This window comes from Camellia sinensis, chromosome 12, assembly GCF_055761805.1.
Source record: "Camellia sinensis isolate YWXY chromosome 12, ASM5576180v1, whole genome shotgun sequence".
Classification (NCBI taxonomy): Eukaryota; Viridiplantae; Streptophyta; class Magnoliopsida; order Ericales; family Theaceae; genus Camellia; species Camellia sinensis.
In genome coordinates, this window is record NC_138972.1 from 163,986,190 (window position 1) to 164,002,407 (window position 16,218).

A 16,218-nucleotide genomic window follows, 5' to 3' on the forward strand; every position below is an offset into this window, starting at 1 on the left:
TACTTGCCATTTCTCATGCATTAGGGTTCGAACACTCGGACACTTATTAAGACCCTCTTGCATGACGGCAGATATGTAATTAGGGTGTTTACTTGCCATTTCTCATGCATTAGGGTTTAAACACTCGGACACTTATTCAGATGATGGCAGATATGTAATTATGGTGTTACTTGCCATATCTCATGCATTAGGGTTTAGACACCCAGCACTTATTCAGACCCTTTTGCATGATGGCAGCTATGTAATTACGGTGTTACTTGTCATTTCTCTGGCATTAGGGTTTAAACACTCGGACACTTATTTGGACCCTCTTGCATTGTCACGCCCCCAACTTGCCCCTAAAAGTTCGGGCATGACCTATTCACAAACAGACATGCAACCTGGTGTTCATATAGTATATGGGGCCTTGACGGAAGCACAAACGCTCTAGAATATAAAAACCAAGCAAATTCCATTGAGCTGTTTCTAACATGCCAGGATCTCATACATTACATGCACCATGAAGGGTAATAGAGTCCAAAATATTCTTTAGCAGGAGGCATATATACAAACATATATACAGATCCAGCCCTAGCATCGGGCATGTAAAAGTTATATACAAGCTAATTATCTTAACACACTTCACAAAAAGTGGCCTCATGGGTGCTTGGGTACATGCAGGTTGACAACAGAAACTGCGCATCTTGGGTTAGGTTTGACCACCTGGATGGTTGCCTACAGAAACAGACATAGCAAAGAGTGAGCCGGGCTCAGTGAATAGTAATGCATAATGAAGCAATGCTCATCTTAAAACATGACATATATCAATATGTGTGTAAATACAGAAATTACAAGTCAGCCTGATTCTGTATGCATCTTATAACGGCCTTAGGCCCAATTTTGAACATAAGAGCTTGCTATATCACATTCTTAATTCATAACGGCTTGAAGCCTTAAAACATGGTGGCATAATGCCCTTGAACATAGTGGCACAAGGCCCTTAAACATGATGGCACGAAGCCCTTGTAACATATGGCACTAAGGCCCTTGGAACGTGTGGCACAAGGCCCTTGTAACTTGTTGGCATTGAAGCCCTTGAAAGTGGCATAAAGCCCTTGAAAGTGGCATAAAGCCCTTGAAACATATTTATACGAACTCAAGAGGTGTCTCACACGGATTCTAGAGGTGGCTCACACCGTAGCACTTAGTTCCGTGTAGCACTTTGTTTCATATCATAATATCTTATATTGAGTGGCCATAGGCCCAGAGTCTTATAGAATAAAGGTCTTTTATCTTTCCCATTCCTTTCCTTACATACTTAAAACATGCTTGGACATTAGCATATATTCATATATACTTGAACATTAGTATACACACTTAAATTATAAACATAGTTGCATACTTGAAACATTAACATAATTGCGTGAACGAAACGCTAATGAAAATCATTAGCTATATGCATAGCAGATAATGATATTACTACTCACAGTGTTGCGACGACGTACTTGTTCTTCCCGGAGTGTGCCCTGCACACATTCAACCTTACACAAGTTAGTTTTCTTTCCATATTAGATCACTTTCTGTTTCGTTTTACTTCGAAGGAATTTATACACATTAAAAGGCATCAAATACATATTCCGACAACATTAGAGGGTTCTACACGCAAAACGGAGCAAACCGTATTTTTCAGCATGAGCCGCACGTGCGGCTGTGAGCCCCGCACATGCGGCAGTTGGCCCCGCACGTGCGGCCTTGAGGTCCCGCACGTGCCTTTTTAGCAGAACAGAAGCCCCTGTTTTTCACCATTTCCCGCACGTGCGGCCATGACTCCCGCACGTGCGGCAACACCTCCCGCACGTGCGGCCATGACCCCCGCACGTGCGGCGATTCTGCCCAAAATGTCCGAAAATTTCTTACAAAATCCCATCTTTTGGTACATCCCCACAAGGCTCATTTTGACATATTTAGTTGACAATACTTAATCAAAAAATTATATTACAAAGGCTTCAAGTACATACATTAAAGTAGGTAACATTAGTTCTTGAATTCTTAACCATGATCAAATGTTCTCCTTTTTCAACAACATCACATATATTGCATCAACATACATATATAAGGTATGTTCTTCATGATCTTCTATGAGAAGGAAAGAAACGAAGCCAAATTCTCCACATACATACATAAGCAACCTAGTTCAAGCTCATCCAATGGATAAAACATGATTCAATTACCCCTTGGGTTCAATTGTCATGGTTATATCATCCTCAAATTCAAGAGAGGAATTATAAAAGTTAGACAAACTTACCTTGAGTTGAAATCTCCCAAAGTCTCTCTAGATTATGCAACCTCTAGCCTTTAGTGAGACTCCCTTCTCAATCCTCTCCACTCTTACTCTCCCTATTCTTTTTCCATGAAATGTGTTGAACTCTCCTCAAAGCTCAAAGAACACACACATATATATATATATATAAGGCTAATAAGACGAAAATCATTCGTTTAAACATCCGAAATTGAAATTTCACAGAAGTGCTTAATATTACTTAAAAATTATGCTGATTATAGATATGAAATCAGTTGCAGATAATTAAGCCTCTAAGGCTTCCAATTCCTGATCTAAGCATTCTCATGTAACAGATACTTTCCTTATTGAACAGATAAACATCTTTAATCCCATGGTTTACTTACTTAATTTAGATTTCCCATAGGATTCTACAATAAGCATTCAAAATCACAAAATAGGATCCGAAAATATAACAAAGAGCATGTATGAGGGTCGGGTTATTACATGCATGGTGCCAGATATGTAATTATGGTGTTTATTTGCCATTTCTCATGCATTAGGGTTCGACCACTCGGGCACTTACTCGGACCCTCTTCCATGATGGCAGATATCTAATTACGGTGTTTACTTGCCATGTCTCATGCATTAGGGTCTAAACACTTCAGACCCTCCTGCATGACGGCAGATATGTAATTATGGTGTTTATTTGCCATTTCTCACGCATTAGGGTTCGAACACTCGGACACTTATTCGGACCTTCTTGCATGACGACAGATATGTAATTCTGGTGTTTACTTGCCATTTCTAACGCATTTCTCTTGCATTATGGTTTAAATACTCGGACACTTATTCAGACTCTCTTGCATGATGGCAAATATGTAATTATGGTGTTTACTTGCCATTTTCATGCATTAGGGTTCGAACACTCGGACACTTATTCGGACCCTCTTGCATGACGACAGATATGTAATTACGTTGTTTACTTGTCATTTCTCATGCATTATGGTTTAAACACTAGGAAACTAATTCAGACCCTTTTGCATGATGGCAGATATGTAACTATGGTGTTTATTTGCCATTTCTCATGCATTAGGGTTCGAACACTTGGACACTTATTCGAACCCACTTGCCTGACGGCAGATATGTAATTATGGTGATTACCTGCCATTTCTCATGCATTTGGGTTCGAAGACTCGGACACTTATTCGGACCGTCTTGCATGACGACAGATATGTAATTTTGGTGTTTACTTGCCACTTCGCATGCATAAAGGTTTAAATACTCGGACACTTATTCAGACCCTCTTGCATGACGGCAGCTATGTAATTATGGTGCTTACCTGCCATTTCTCATCCATTAGGGTTCGAACACTCGGACAATAATTCGGACCCTCTTGCATGATGGCAGATATGTAATTATGGTGTTTATTTGCCATTGCTCATGCGTTAGGGTTCGAACACTCAGACACTTATTCGGACCCTCTTGCGTGATGGCGGATATGTAATTACGGTGTTTACCTGCCATTTCTCATCCATTAGGATTCGAACACTCGGACACTTATTTGGACACTCTTACATGATGGCAGATATGTAATTATGGTATTACTTGCCATTTCTCATGCATTAGGGTTTAAACACTCGGACACTAATTCAGAACCTCTTGCATGATGGCAGATATGTAATTACTGTATTTGCTTGCATTTTTCTCATGCATTAGGGTTCGAAGACTCGGACACTTATTCGGACCGTCTTGCATGACGACAGATATGTAATTTTGTGGTTTACTTGCCATTTCTCATGCATAAAGGTTGAAATACTCGGACACTTATTCAGACCCTCTTGAATGATGGCAGCTATGTAATTATGGTGTTTACTTGCCATTTCTCATGCATTAGGGTTCGAACACTCGGACACTTTTTCGGACCCTGTTGCGTGACGGCAGATATATAATTATGGTGTTTACCTGGCATTTCTCTTCCATTAGGGTTCGAACACTCGGACACTTATTCAGACCCTCTTGCGTGATGGCAGATATGTAATTATCGTGTTTATTTGCCATTTCTCTTGGATTAGGGTTCGAACACTCGGACACTTACTCGGGCCCTCTTGCGTGATAGCAAATATGCAATTACGGTGTTTACCTACCATTTCTCATCCATTTGGATTCGAACACTCGGACACTTATTCGGACCATCTTGCATGACGGCAGATATGTAATTATGCTGTATAATTGCCATTTCTCTTGCATTAGGGTTCGAACACTCGGACACTTATTCGGACCCTCTTGTATGCTGGCAGATATGTAATTACGGTGTTTACTTGCCATTTCTCATGCATTAGGGTTTAAACACTCGGACACTAATTCCGACCCTCTTGCATGATGGCAGATATGTAATTATGGTGTTTACTTGCCATTTCTCATGCATTAGGGTTCGAACACTCGGACTCTTATTTAGACCCTCTTGCATGACGGCAGATATGTAATTAGGGTGTTTACTTGCCATTTCTCATGCATTAGGGTTTAAACACTCGGACACTTATTCAGACCCTCTCGCATAATGGCAGATATGTAATTATGGTGTTACTTGCCATTTCTCATGCATTAGGGTTTGGACACCCAGCACTTATTCAGACCCTTTTGCATGATGGCAGCTATGTAATTATGGTGTTACTTGCCATTTCTCAAGCATTAGGGTTTAAACACTCGGACGCTTATTTGAACCCTCTTGCATGGTGCCAGATATGTAATTATGGTGTTTATTTGCCATTTCTCATGCATTAGGGTTCGACCACTCGGGCACTTATTCAGAGCCTCTTGCATGATGGCAGATATCTAATTACGGTGTTCACTTGCCATGTCTGATGCATTAGGGTCTAAACACTTCAGACCCTCCTGCATGACGGCAGATATGTAATTATGGTGTTTATTTGCCATTTCTCACGCATTAGGGTTCGAACACTCGGACACTTATTCGGACCCTCTTGGATGACGACAGATATGTAATTCTGGTGTTTACTTGCCATTTCTAATGCATTTCTCTTGCATTATGGTTTAAACACTCGGACACTTATTCAGACTCTCTTGCATGATGGCAAATATGTAATTATGGTGTTTACATGCCATTTTCATGCATTAGGGTTCGAACACTCGGACACTTATTCGGACCCTCTTGCATGACGACAGAAATGTAATTACGTTGTTTACTTGTCATTTCTCATGCATTATGGTTTAAACACTCGGACACTAATTCAGACCCTTTTGCATGATGGCAGATATGTAACTATGGTGTTTACTTGCCATTTCTCATGCATTAGGGTTCGAACACTCGGACACTTATTCGGACCATCTTGTCTGACGGCAGATATGTAATTATGGTGATTACCTGCCATTTCTCATGCATTTGGGTTTAAACACTCGCATAACTATTCGGACCCTCTTGCATAATGGCGATATATCGTTATGGTGTTACTTTCCATTTCTCATGCATTAGGGTTCGAACAGTCAGACACTTATTCGGACCCTCTTGCATGATGGCAGATATGTAATTACGGTGTTTGCTTGCCATTTCTCATGCATTAGGGTTTAAACACTCGGACACTAATTCAGACCCTCTTGCATTATGGCAGATATGTAATTGTTGTGTTTACTTGCCTTTTCTCAAGCATTTGGGTTCAAAGACTCGGACACTTATTCGGACCGTCTTGCACGACGACAGATATGTAATTTTGGTGTTTACTTGCCATTTCGCATGCATAAAGGTTTAAATACTCGGACACTTATTCAGACCCTCTTGCATGATGGCAGCTATGTAATTGTTGTGTTTACCTGCCATTTCTCATCCATTAGGGTTCGAACACTCGGACAATAATTCGGACCCTCTTGCATGATGGCAGATATGTAATTCTGGTGTTTATTTGCCATTGCTCATGCGTTAGGGTTCAAACACTCAGACACTTATTCGGACCCTCTTGCGTGATGGCGGATATGTAATTACGGTGTTCACCTGCCATTTCTCATCCATTAGGATTCGAACACTCGGACACTTATTCGGACCCTCTTAAATGATGGCAGATATGTAATTATGGTATTACTTGCCATTTCTCATGCATTAGGGTTTAGATACCCAGCACTTATTCGGACCGTTTTGAATGATGGCAGCTATGTAATTACGGTGCCACTTGCCATTTCTCAGGCATTAGGGTTTAAGCACTCGGACATATATTCAGACCCTCTTGCATGACGGCAGATATGTAATTAAGTTGTTTACTTGTCATTTCTCATGCATTATGGTTTAAACACTCGGACACTAATTCAGACCCTCTTGCATGATGGCAGATATGTAACTATGGTGTTTACTTTCCATTTCTCATGCATTAGGGTTCGAACACTCGGACACTTATTCGGACCCTCTTGCATGACGGCAGATATGTAATTATGGTGATTAACTGCCATTTCTCATGCATTTGGGTTTAAACACTCGCACAACTATTCGGACCCTCTTGCATGATGGCAATATGTAATTATGGTGGTACTTGCCAGTTCTCATGCATTAGGGTTCGAACAGTCGGACACTTATTCGGACCCTCTTGCATGATGGCAGATACGTAATTATGGTGTTTGCTTGCCATTTCTCTTGCATTAGGGTTTAAACACTCGGACACTAATTCTGACCCTCTTGCATGATGGCAGATATGTAATTATTGTGTTTACTTGCCTTTTCTCATGTATTACGGTTCGTAGACTCGGACACTGATTCAGACAGTCTTGCATGACGACAGATATGTAATTTTCGTGTTCACTTGCCATTTCTCATGCATAAAGGTTTAAATACTCGGACACTTCTTCAGACCCTCTTGCATGATGGCAGCTGTGTAATTATGGTGTTTACTTGCCATTTCTCATGCATTAGGGTTCGAACACTCGGATACTTATTCGGACCCTCTTGCAAGATGGCAGATATGCAATTATGATGTTTACCTGCCATTTCTCATCCATTAGGGTTCGAACACTCGGACACTTATTCGGACCCTCTTGCATGATGGCAGATATGTAAATATGGTGTTTATTTGCCATTGCTCATGCGTTAGGGTTCGAACACTCAGACACTTATTCGGACCCTCTTGCGTGATGGCGGATATGTAATTACGGTGTTTACCTGCCATTTCTCATCCATTAGGATTCAAACACTCGGACACTTATTCGGACCCGCTTACATGATGGCAGATATGTAATTATAGTGTTACTTGCCATTTCTCATGCATTAGGGCTTAGATACCCAGCACTTATTCAAACCCTTTTGCATGATGGCAGCTATGTAATTACGGTGTTACTTGCCATTTCTCAGGCATTAGGGTTTAAACATTCGGACACTTATTCGGACCCTCTTGCATGATGCCAGATATGTCATTATGTTGTTTATTTGCCATTTCTCATGCATTAGGGTTCGAACACACGGACACTTATTCGGACCCTCTTGCATGATGGCAGATATGTAATTACGGTGTTTACTTGCCATGTCTCATGCATTAGGGTTTAAACACTTGGACACTAATTCAGATCCTCTTGCATGACGGCAGATATGTAATTATTGTATTTGCTTGCATTTTTCTCATGCATTAGTGTTCGAAGACTCGGACACTTATTCGGACCGTCTTGCATGACGACAGATATGTAATTTTGGTGTTTACTTGCCATTTCTCATGCATAAAGGTTGAAATACTCGGACACTTATTCAGTCCCTCTTGAATGATGGCAGCTATGTAATTATGGTGTTTACTTGCCATTTCTCATGCATTAGGGTTCGAACACTCGGACACTTATTCGGACCCTCTTGCATGAAGGCAGATATGTAACTATGGTATTTACCTACCATTTTTCATCCATTAGGGTTCTAACACTCGGACACTTATTCGGACCCTCTTGCAAGATGGCAGATATGTAATTATGGTGTTTATCTGCCATTGCTCATGCGCTAGGGTTCGAACACTCAGACACTTATTCGGACCCTCTTGCGTGATGGCGGATATGTAATTACGGTGTTTACCTGCCATTTCTCATCCATTACGGTTCGAACACTCGGACACTTATTCGGACCCTCTTGCATGATGGCAGATATGTAATTCTGGTGTTACTTGCCATTTCTCATGCATTAGGGTTTAGAAAACCAGCACTTATTCGGACCCTTTTGCATGATGACAGCTATGTAATTACGGTGTTACTTGCCATTTCTCATGCATTAGGTTTAAACACTCGGACACTTATTCGGACCCTCTTGCATGATGCCAGATATGTAATTATGGTGTTTATTTGCCATTTCTCATGCATTAGGGGTCGAACACACGGACCCTTATTCGGTCCCACTTGCATGATGGAAGATATGTAATTACGGTGTTTACTTGCCATGTCTCATGCAATAGGGTTTAAACACTCGGACACTAATTCAGACCCTCCTGCATGATGGCAGATATGTAATTATGGTGTTTATTTGCCATTTCTCACGCATTAGGGTTCGAACACTCGGACACTTATTCGGACCCTCTTGCATGACGACAGATATGTAATTCAGGTGTTTACTTGCCATTTCTACTGCATTTCTCTTGCATTATGGTTTAAACACTCGGACACTTATTCAGACTCTCTTGCATGATGGCAAATATGTAATTATGGTGTTTACTTGCCATTTTCATGCATTAGGGTTCGAACACTCGGACACTTATTCGGACCCTCTTGCATGACGGCAAATATGTAATTACGTTGTTTACTTGTCATTTCTCATGCATTATGGTTTAAACACTCGGACACTAATTCAGACCCTCTTGCATGATGGCAGATATGTAACTATGGTGTTTACTTGCCATTTCTCATGCATTAGGGTTCGAACACTCGGACACTTATTCGGACCCTCTTGTATGACGGCAGATATGTAATTGTGGTGATTACCTGCCATTTCTCATGCATTTCAGTTTAAACACTCGCACAACTATTCAGACCCTCTTCCATGATGGCGATATGTAATTATGGTGTTACTTGCCATTTCCCAAGCATTAGGGTTCGAACAGTCGGACACTTATTCGGACCCTCTTGCATGATGGCAGATATGTAATTACGGTGTTTGCTTGCCATTTCTCTTGCATTAGGGTTTAAACACTCGGACAGTAATTCAGACCCTCCTGCATGATGGCAGATATGTAATTATTGTGTTTACTTGCCTTTTCTCATGCATTAGGGTTCGAAGACTCGGACACTTATTCGGACCGTCTTGCATGAGGACAGATATGTAATTTTGGTGTTTACTTGCCATTTCTCATGCATAAAGGTTTAAATACTCGGACACTTATTCAGACCCACTTGCATGATGGCAGCTATGTGATTATGGTGTTTACTTGCCATTTCTCATGCATTAGGGTTCGAATACTCGGACACTTATTCGGACCCTCTTGCATGATGGCAGATATGTAATTATGGTGTTTACCTGCCATTTCTCATCCATTAGGGTTCGAACATTCGGACACTTATTCGGACCCTCTTGCATGATGGCAGATATGTAATTATGGTGTTTATTTGCCATTGCTCAGGCGTTAGCGTTCGCACACTCCGACACTTATTCGGACCCTCTTGCGTGATGGCGGATATGTAATTACAGTGTTTACCTGCCATTTCTCATCCATTATGGTTCGAACACTCGGACACTTATTCGGAACCTCTTTCATGATGGCAGATATGTAATTATGGTGTTTACTTGCCATTTCTCTTGCATTAGGGTTCAAACACTCAGACACTTATTCGGACCCTCTTGCGTGATGGCAGATATGTAATTACGGTGTTTACTTGCCATTTCTCATGCGTTAGGGTTTAAACACTCGGACACTAATTCCGACCCTCTTGCGTGTGGCAGATATGTAATAATGGTGTTTACTTGCCATTTCTCATGCATTTGGGTTCGAATACTTGGACACTTATTCAGACCCTCTTGCATGACGGCAGATATGTAATTATGGTGTTGACTTGTCATTTCTCATGCATTAGGGTTTAAACAATCGGACACTTATTCAGACCCTCCTGCATGATGACAAATATGTAATTATGGTGTTACTTGCCATTTGTCATGCATTAGGGTTTGGACACCCAGCACTTATTCGGACCCTCTTGCATGATGGCAGATATGTAATTATGGTGTTTACTTGCCATTTCTCGTACATTAGGGTTCGAACACTCGGACACTTATTCGGACCCTCTTGCATGATGGCAGATATGTAATTATGGTGTTTACTTGCCATTTCTCATGCATTAGGGTTTAGACACCCAGCACTTATTCGGACCATCTTACATGATGGCAGATATGTAATAATGGTATTTACTTACCATTTCTCATGCATTAGTGTTTAAACACTCGGACACTTATTTGCACCCTCTTGCATGATGACAGATATGTAATTATGGTGTTTAGTTGCTATTTCTCATGCATTAGGATTTAGACACCCAGCACTTATTCGGACCCTATTGCATGATGGCAGATATGTAATTATGGTGTTTATTTGCCATTTCTCATACAGTAGGATTCGAACACTCGGACACATATTCGGACCCTCTTGCATGACGATAGATATGTAATTGTGGTGTTTACTTGTCATTTCTCATGCATTAGGGTTTAAACACTCGGACACTTATTCAGACACTCTTGCATGATGGCAGATATGTAATTATGGTGTTACTTGCCATTTCTCATGCATTAGGGTTTAGACAGCAAGCACTTATTCGGATCCTCCTGCATGATGGCAGATATGTAGTTATGGTGTTTGTTTGCCATTTCTCGTGCATTAGGGTTTAAACACTCGGACACTTATTCAGACCCACTCGAGGAAGTGAGGTTCCCTCAAATTTTCTAGTGGATCACACCGGCCAATTTACAACTAGACAGGTTAGCTCAACTAAACTTATTACTGTACATAAATGCATAAAATTGTTTTTATGATTGACTTAATATGTAGGTTTTCAATAGCAAAAATGAATTGATCAATTGGGTACATGATGTTGCTAAGAGTTATGGTTTTGGCGTTGCTATTAAGTCGTCGACCTATGATGAGAGACCAAGGATTTATCTTGTTTTTAAGAGTGGCACCAGTATAAAGAAGTGCATACGTCCTTTTACTTTGAAGGCATAAGAGAGAAATGAAAAATGGTCATTGAAAGTAATCGAAGGATTGCATAACCATCCACTTGCGGAGCATCATGAAGGATAATTCATATGTTGGGAGATTTTCAAATAATAACAAATCATTGTTAATAGATATGTTGTTGTTGGATAATTCATATGCTGGTAGATTTTCAAACAATATGTTGTTGTCATGATAGAATGTTTGTTTGATACGGGTTTTATGTTTGCTAGATGTTATATTTGTTTAAGTTAATGGTTGAACAATGGGCATGTTTATGTTTTGAAAATTTTTGACAAATTAATGTTGAATAATATGTTTGCTTAATGTTATGTTTTTGTTTAACTGGTAAATATTATGAGAGCAGTTTGTGTGATGGGTATGTTATTATTATTTTTAAAATTTATGATAGATTGAATTTTTCTTGTGAATATATTATGTGAAACCGTGGTTCCAAACCGAACCGAACTGAACTGTGTTTAAATGGTTTAGTTTGGATTGGTTCTATGATTTTAATGACCTGGTTTAGTTTCCATTTTTATAAAACAATGATTGGTTTTGATTTTATCCCACACCGATCCAAACTGAAATGAAACTAGACCATACACACTCCTAATCTCAAAGAAATTTTAGTTATGTTAAAAAATTGGAATGCCTTAATTGAGCCAGATGTTAAGCCCAATACATGCAATTAGCGACATAAGAAAATCAATATTTCTACTCGTTGTAACCTGTGTGCATTTGAGTTGGTTGAATCTGGACATAATAGTTAGTCATCAAGAATACTCGATTGGCACATTACCTTTTCTCCAAGCAAGGAAGAAGCGACGTGTGAAGGGGATGAGACAAGGCGAACGTGAAAGGAAAAATATACATTAATGGATTAGGTAAATCTAGTGCATATGTTGATTGTAACAAGTCCACGAAGGGGACCTCGCTACAGTTCGGACTCGATTTGTGTATTGGTTCTTAATCTGAACCGAAGAGTCCAAATCTGGCAAATCGTTTTGAGAAAACAGATTTTTGAAAAAGTAATGCCAAACATGGACTGCTTTGCCAGATACAGAGTCGCCACCTAAATATTTTTTAAATGGGGAAATTTAGGAAACCCTGACTCGGTGCCGAAGGCCACATGTCCGTCATCACCGGAGTTGTCTCGGCTCGGGAGCTTGGGTACGATCGGGGAAGGTCAGCTATGAGCACCCCCTTTCGCCCGGTCCGAAGACCGGCCTCTACTAACCGTGATATCTGATTTTGAAAACATTACGTGTTCTTATTCCATTTATTAGCCTAGAATTACTATGTTATGCGCGCAGCAAACAAGTATAGACCAGATTGCCTAATTTGGAAATAAGCATTGCCTGTCCGTTTGTTTTGGAAAATGTTTTGGATTTGCTACTCGCAAGTAGGCTAAAATGCGGATTTCAACGAGTTTTTCCAACTCAAACAATCCAACCTTCACCCACAGGCATTCAAAACATTTTATCACATAAGCATCTAGCCACATGGTAAATATGCTGTCATGTTAACATTCACACGCATGCGAGATGCTAAAGAGAAAATACTTACATCGTACTCCGTGCCAAAACAATAAACTAGTTAGCAAACATGCGTGTCCTAGTTCATGTTAAATTGCCTAATGCAACACATACAGGATGCAATTAGATAGGCTCGGCTAACCTAAGCATGGCGTATGAAATGCGATCAACTATCACATATTCAATTTTTGAATTGAAGTACAAATGCAGTTAGCGTGATGTACCGAGCCTAATGCATGCAATACAAATGCATGGATGCACACATGCATAGCATAAGGTATGCTAAATTAAACGTGCCCTAATCTACCATCATAAGCAGGTAAATAAAAGGGAAGAAAGACGTGAGGTTGGAAGACATACACACACTCACGCACACTTATTACAGATTCGCCCTCACTCGGAAGGACCAAATAAATATTACAAAGTAATTAACTACGCAAGCTAATTAATATTACAAATTGCCTAATCAACTAAGCAAATTAACTAATCCTAAGAAAACAGGAAATCGCCTCGGGAAATGAGCCGCCATGCGTGAGCTGCCTCTATTTTCCTTCCTTCACTCCTCTGGAGGTTGCCAAAACCTCAGGACTGCTTCCTTGGATGCTAGGAGACATCACCGGCTGCATGGAATTGCCACCGGCAGTGGTATGTGGGCACCGGCACGAAATGAAGTTGTCGGCAGAGAAATTATTGCCGGTCGGCACCTTACACTGCCGGTCGGCAGAGTGTTCCTGCAAAATCTGCAAATGACAGCAACAAAGGGCAAGGCAAAGCATGGCAGCACAATTCAAGACATATATGCACCAACCATGTCCCTTATCATGATAATGACTCAAAGGGGCATGTGCCTCGATTCTCGGACCACCAATCACGCATTTCCATGCATGATGGCCCAAAGAACCAAGTATGCAACTTCCATGTCAAATGAAATGCAAACCAATCAAACAAACAAGGCCCAATTCCTATCACCAAGTCAAGGAATAAGGCATGCATGTAAGATGCAATGCAACCTAGGCATACAAGCTAAGGATGCAACATGGCATGGCAACAAACTTATGCAAGCATACAAGCATACATATGGCAATGCAAATAGATGGAAAGATGGATTTAAACATGAATTAGGAAACTCTAAATAGGCCTAAAACAGTAGCCAAAATGCCCAAAAATGGAGGCTAAACACACATGCACACATACACATGTTATGGTCCAAACCTCAAGCATTAAGCAAGCAACATTCAAGCACACTCGCAAAGGGATTTCATGGACAATTAGCATGCAACATAAGCATTGAAAATCATGTCATAAAATGATGCCAAATCATGTTAAACAAGACAAGCAAATGCATGCAAGCATGGTCCAAGTACTTGAGGCAAGTCATGAAGCTTTGAAGCACATTTATCACAACAAACATGGCATGCATTAAGCAACTAAAAACAGGTTTTTAGCATGTTAAAACAAGGCTAAAGGACTACTTAGATGGCATCTAAGTGGCTCAAATTTAGAGGCATGCACAAGTGCCAAAACAAGGAGCATTGCTACACAAGCTTATGAGGCATTAAGGATGCATTAAAGGCAAACACATAGGCATGAAAATGGGACTGAAATAACATGTAAGGTGACCCCAAATCACCAAATCAATGCAAAGATGTCATGCTATACATGCACATACTCAAGGCCAACAAGCCCGAATACAAAGAGGCTATATAATGCATGCCAAAATCAACCCAAACACTTATGGACAGACCTAAAACATGTCAAGATAAGCACAAAATCTTCACGAATGCAAGCCTAAAACATGCTAGAAACAAAGGCATACAACCTAAGGCATGTTAGGGGATCACAAGGCATTACAAGGCAACTATGCTAAACATGCATGGAGTACCAAAACCAAGTAAAAACAGAGGCATAACATGACATATTAAGCATAAAAAGAAGCCAAGCCATGGTCAATACACCCTCTAACATGGTGCTCCCTCAAGAGGCCAAAACATGCCCTTTTCAAGGACAACAAGGAGAGGGGGTGGCCCTCTCCTTCTTGGGACTTCAAGGCATCACCTTCACCACTGAAATCCCTCAAGATTTCAGTGGTGAAGAGACCCCAACACCAAAATCCCGGAGTTCACACAAAAGGGCACAAAATGAGGCCTTTCAAGGCCTAAGGGTATTCAAACTTACCCAAACCACAAAACACTTTTAACAAACAACCAAGAGGGCTTAAAAACAGAACTTTTTTGTATTATACACTAAGCTCAAAAACAAATTTAAGATAGGTAGAAATACAATGCAAAAATGGGATAAAAATGGGTGAGATTCTTACCCTTGAAGCCTTCTTCAACAATGATGCTCCAATGGCCTTCCTTAGCTTGAATCCAACACCAAAACTTCAAAATCAGTCCCTTAGAACCTCAGTTCCAAGAGGAAGGTGAAACACTAGGTGCTTGTGTGCAATAGTATGGACTAAAACACACACAAGAGCACAAAAGAGAGGGAAAGAGAGATAGGATGTGTATCTAACCCTAACCCTAGAACTTAAACCCTACCAATGGCTGTCTAAGCTCTCAAAATATCTCAAGTGTCTAACCTCTTAAGCCAAGAGACCAACCCCTCTCTATATAGAAGCTTTTGTCTTGTAAAGCTTACAAGACAAGCTTCCAAGAGAGAGATCCCTCCATACACGTGTATGGAGGGGAGCCAAAAGCAAGACAGCTGTCTTAAAATATCTGCAAAAGCAGATGCATAGTAGTCGGCCGGCCAAAAATGCCATCTTGGCAAAAAAGAGTGCCGGCCGGCACTAAATAGTGCTGACCGGCAACAAATAGTGCCGGCCGGCAATATACATTGCCGGTGGCAGCAAAAACCAGCCGATGGCCTCTGGCCACTGCCAGTGGTGGGTGGGGATGGTCTACAAGCCCTACCCTGCCTCTCCAAGGCAAAACACAAGTGTTTGGTGTGAAACCAGACACTAAACAGTCAAGTTCGGAGATCCTGAGACAAGGCGCGCGAGCCGAGGCCTCCGGGAACTCCAAACGAACACAAACATGGATAATCACCGAGTGTTCAAACGGTGACGTCCAAGTCTTGAGAACGGTCAAAAATGGGGTGTCTACATTGATGCTCTCCATATTGGTTTGAAAGAATACAAGAAGTATATCAAGGATGTAAATGCGATAGTAATTGAGGTTTCTTGGCTACTGTCGATTTAATAGGTTTTACAAAGACCGCAATATACCAGACAGAATGTTAGCAGACAGTCTGCCTCAAAGCACGA